We start from the raw sequence: 5,697 nt of genomic DNA on the forward strand, positions 1-5,697 counted from the left end.
GTTAAAAAATAATGTTCTCTGAGATCATGCTGTATGCTAGACACAATAATTTATATATATTATATAAATTTATATATATAAATATATATAATATATAATATATATAATAATTTATATATATATCAGCTTTTATTTTTTCTAATGTATTTGGTACAGGGTCTCGATATGCAGCTCGGACTCCTAGTGATTCTCCTATTTTCAGCCTCCCCAGCTCTGAGATTACAGATATGTGCCACCACACTCAGACTTGGTGCCTACTCAACACACCTGAGGGCAGGGCTAGCATGGCATTGGTATCAGGAATGGAACCCTGGTCCCTGTGCTTGCCTAAGCAGGTGCTCAGTCTGCTGAGCTATCTCACCAACCCTATCTCAACTTTTATTATAGTACTGTAAAATCTTTAAAAGATAGGGGCCTATACATGTCATGCTGGCCTCGCCCCTGGGTGTGCTGAGCTGACCACCAAGACCAGGAATAGTGCCACATGCCTGTAATCCCAGTGCTGGGAAGGCTGAGAACAGGAGGATCACTGAGTCCAAGCTGGGTAGTGAAATCCTGTACCAAATACATTAAAAAAAAAAAAAGTAAAAGTAGGGGCTGGGGGATAGCTCAGCAGCATAAGTGCCTGCCTCATAAGCACAAGTTCCCGAGTTTGATCCCAGGTACCAGAAAAAAAATAAATCTAAAAAAAGTAGATACCTCTTATCACTTGAAATGAACTCTCCTGGGGCTGGTGGGATGGCTCAGTGGTCTAAAGCACCTACTTAGAACAAGCTTAGCAAAGCACAGAGACCGCGGTTCAATCCCCCAGCACCACATGCCAGCCAGCCCCACCCCCTGGTGGGCTGAGCTGGCCACACACACACACACACACACACACACAATTAAATAAATAAATAAATAAAATTAAAAAAAAAAGAAAGAAATGCACTCTCCTAAGAATTTTACTTACATTAACACAACTGATCCCCACACCAACCTTGTAGCAAGCTGAATGATAGCCCCCGCCTAAAAAATATACATCTAAATCCTCACCTCTGAAAACTATAAATGGGAACTTACTTGGAAGTTAAGGATTTTAGAATGAAATTATTTTGTATTAGCTGAGCTCAATCCTAAATCCAACAACAGGCATATTTCTAGGAGCAAATAGGAAAAGTTTACATAAAGATCACGGCAGAGAATGCATAGATGCTGGCATTGCCAACGACCACCCAGAGCCACCAGAAGCTGGCAGAGGAAAGGGAGAATTCCCCCAAGAGCCGTCGGATGGAAAGCGGCTCCCCAAGATCTTGATTTTGGACTCTGGCCCTCTACAGCCCTCACAAAATAAAAAGACATTTTTTTTAACCCACCCATTCTTTTGCAGTAATTGGTCACAGCAGCCTTAGGAAACCAATGCAAATCCTACCAGTTTGCACAAAGAAGCTAAGCACCAAAGATGAAGTAACTCGGCCAAGTTCACAGATGCGTGGCAGGCAGAAGCTGAGCCCGGGCTGTCTGCATGACCTCCTTGGTCTTAACAAATACTTGCATCCTGAGACGGGGGGGTGGGGGGGCGGTTGCTGTGCATGTTAGGTGTTAGGGTACAGCTATAAACTCAAGAGATAGCATATTTTACAAAGCCTATGTAGAAACTGAGTTGATGTGCAGAGAGGGGTAAGTAATTTGCCTAAGGTCATATAGCTGGCAGGGCTGAGATTTGAACTAGAACATGATTGCAGATCCTGCCCTCTACTCCCTGGGAGCCACTGGCTTCAGTAGCCCTTGTGAAGTCTAACTAAAAGGCAGAAAGGAAGTAGAGCGATCTGCGATCACTGTTGCCCTCCCTCTGAGAAAGGTCTCTTATCAGAGGGTCTGATTCAGGCTACCCCAAGATGGTACTGGAGCAGACCACAGTAGCCAACTGTTCTATCAGGAGGCAGGGCAGAGAGTGTCTTCTGCCTCAGCTGCTGTAGCCCCACATCTGGGAACACCAGGCGTGCTGGTAGACCTCGACTTTGCCCCTACAGATTGAAGGCAGGCTAAGACATTTGACCCAACCCTGCCAGCACTGGGGGCAGATCTGCTTCTAAATTTTCCACAGAATAATCTGAATTCCACCTGGAGAACAAAATGACTTATTAAGTGAAACCAGATGTCATTCTCCAGGTCCAAGGGCAAAAGCTCTGAGTGGTGCATCTGCACTTTCAATGAGCAGGGACGCTGTGTCCAGGGACTTCCGACACTTAAAGACAAACACATTTAAGGGGATGAAGGTGCCAGATTGAGCTGGAAATGTGTTTTTAATTTTTTTTTTCTTCCTTGCAGGAAAACAAAAAGAATGAATGAATATATATATATATATATATATATATATGAATATATATATATGTAATATTAGCTTAACCTGGATAAATGTAGTGTAATTTCCTTTTTTTTGAATTTAATTTTAACTTGTTGAACTGCAAAAGAAAAAAAAGCCAGAGAGAGAGGGAGGGGGATAAAAGAATGAAAAAGTGAAGCCTGGACAAAAGTAGAAAGACGAAAATAGGACTTAATTCCACCCAAGAAGAGGGTAAAATAGGGCATGAAGTGGCGAGGGGCACAATATAGGATAAGGGGAATGCAAGGGAGAAAGGAAAGTCAAGACAGGCACTAGAGGAAAGAAAGATGTGTATTTTCAGAGTGGTGCTCCAAATGAGCCTCCACTGGGGCTCAGGCACCCCTCCCCTGGGCCCTGCTCTGGGGACTCTCTTATCAGTCTACTCAAGATGCAGGAGGCTATCAGTTTACAAGAAGAGGGGAAGCAGAGGAAGAGGAAAGAAAGCAGACAAATTGCTAAATGAAGACGCCAATTATCCAGCCCACCGTACTTCAAGCTGTCAGCAGGCTGCGGCTCCTCAGACACCTTTAGGCAACGTGGGACTCAGACCTGGGGGCCCTGTGGCTGTCTGGCCTCTCTGAGGAGACAATCTAGACAGACTTCCCCTAGCTGGCAGCGGCCGGCCAGCATCCTGCCTGAGATCTTTCCAAGGCGAGGCCAACACTGCAGGATCACTGGATCACAAAAGCAGATGAGGTCTCCAAATAAAGCTGCCCAGGAACCACTTTGGTTTCCTATTTGGACAACTACAGGGTTTCTTTGGAGCCTTTGCTGACTTCTCTAACAGCATCAAGTGTAAAAAGCCAAGAGCAATAGATTTGCTTCAGTTAGGAAGCAGAGGAGGTTAGAGAGGGAAAAAGATATTTTTACGGCCCCCAAAGACTAGAACATGGAAAGTAGCTCAGCACACAGTATCTTCATTTATGAAGAATTCTTTCACATAAAATCCTCATGAACACGGATGCAGAACACACTAAATGCCACCTCACCTAGCCCCCTGGGCTGGCATGGGCACAGATGGGCAACAGCAGCTCCAATAACTGGATGTGGGCAGGTGAGGGCAGAGAAAGGGCAGACAGGAGGAAGATCAAAATGCATGGAAAGGAATCCTGCTTGTCAACAGCAGATTCCACTTTGCAAGAAACACAAATTACAGAAAAGAGCGGGGCACAGAGCAAGTAGCAGCAGCCCAGTTACATAAGACCTCTATCCTGAGTGAACAGCCAAACACCAGCAGGGGAGATCTCTGAGAGGTTTAAAATTTAGATATACTTTGTTTTCTTGTTTCCTGAACAAAATAATATGGTTGGCAAAGAATCCCAAGAAAAGGAAAATGCTGGGTTTGTGATAAGGTCGGCCAGGGGATGAAGGATGCTGATCTGTCCGTGAGATTGCGCAGCCCCGGCTCCCTCTGAAAGCAAATCCCCTCCCTAGCATCCCATGCCATCCTACAAACACCTCTGCTTCCCCATACAGAGCAATGCCTGTCACCTGAAAACACTGAGAGTATCCAATATGCCCACCTTCTTGCTCGACAAGTTAAAAACGATTGGTCCAGTGACAGTCCCTATAATAACTTGTCTCAGGGTGGGATCTGGGGCCACCTGCCTCAGTCAACAGGAACATGGTGATGATGGAGATTGTTGAGTCCAAGTTTCTAGGCCTGGGGCTCAGGAATGTATTCTAAAAAACAGCTCTGCTGGAGATTCTCCTGCCCCCGAAAGTTCCAAACTACTCTTCTATCGCGTGCTATGTGTGAAGTGTCCTTGCTTCTGTCCCTCCATCCATTTCAATCTTCTCATGAGGCTCCAGGTTCAATGCTAAAGGTGTCATGGCCCAGACTGGTTGGCCTTGCCCCAAGTCAGGTCCTAGCAGTTGTGTTCGCTCTTTCTATAGCTGCAGGGACCTGACCTGCCACAAGGTCCTAAGACAGTGCTGCTCATTCTCTGTTCATGTTAGACCAACATGCTCCATGTCAAAGAAAACACAGTGGCTCTGAATTACATTGATGCCAATACCTTTATTCAGACAGCAAAGATGAAAACTTCCGCTGGATTTTGAACAGATACTGATAAGCTTTATCAGCGCCTCCCTGCATGGAGAGGCAATTTCCTTCTCACATTCCTGAGGTTTGCTAACTGGCTTCCCTTCTTCTGTGACATCCCAGTAAGCCTCCATTCAGCCTTCCTCCTGCTCTTCTTTCATTCTGTGTGAGCTCAACCTCTGCTCACCTTTCCCAGGTTCGTGGTTTTGTCTCCTCTTTTCTCTACCAGTCCCCTTGATCTTTACCACCTTCCCCCAGTCTTCCCAATGAGCATAACTTTCAAACAAGAATGAAACAAATTCCTTGTCCAAGTTATGCTTGTACTTTAGCTCTACAAATAAACAGACAAAAAGGAACTCTAAGAATTTGATGTCAACCCTAATGCATGCTCTTGAATATGGGTTTCTTCCCAGACAACCAGAGGGTCTGAAACAGCAGGTACCATGGGCGGATCCGGAGATGGCAACAATGCTGTTTCTGCTTGACCGCCCCCATTTGAACAGAATGAAATGGACCAGAAGGAAATCCTGCCTGGTGACTATTAACAGATCCTACCGCTTAGTAAGAAACAACTGCCTTCCTGTCAGATGGGAAGTGCTGCGTGCCATCAGTCAAGTTGCAGAGTGAGTTCGCCATAGGAAAAGAAACTAGCGGCCCTGCTGTCCAATGACATCTATTTCTGAGCATTTGAATTTGGGGTAGAGCCTACTATCGTACTGGTTTTCATTTCCTTCTCTCCCTCTCTCCCTTTCCTGCATCCCTCCTGCCCTCTTCCCTTCCTTCCTTTTACACTTCTCACATTTCTTTTCAAACAGTGTTTAAGGCTTGTGTTCAGTGTGAGCCTGTTCTATCTACCCCACCTTCGGAAGGAGATGTTGGACACAGCAAATGAAACAATGAGTAGCAAAAGCTTGAAATCCACAAGCATAACACAGTAGTTTCCATGGGTTTTCAGGTGCTTGAGCCAAGGCAGATGATGAATACAGAAAAAGCAAGTGGAAATCATTGAACCTCAACGTTGTTCATTGTGGACCACATCAGGTTGGCTTGAAATTTACTGAAAGAATATGTTGGCTCTGGGAGCCATCAGTATTGGGGCCAGAGTGAGATAGCCTGGAGAAATGCCTTCTTCAGTGAGATATTTTCTTTCTCTTTCTTTTCTTTCTCCCTTGCTCCCACATCCTACTTTCTTCCTTTTATGGTACTGGAAATTGAACCCAACTGATCTACATCCCCAGCCTTTTTCTTTTTTCTTTAATAAGATTTCTTTTTTTTTTTTTAATTTTAT

The sequence above is a fragment of the Octodon degus genome, unplaced genomic scaffold, assembly GCF_000260255.1.
Source record: "Octodon degus isolate 3935 unplaced genomic scaffold, OctDeg1.0 scaffold00185, whole genome shotgun sequence".
NCBI classification, from domain to species: Eukaryota; Metazoa; Chordata; class Mammalia; order Rodentia; family Octodontidae; genus Octodon; species Octodon degus.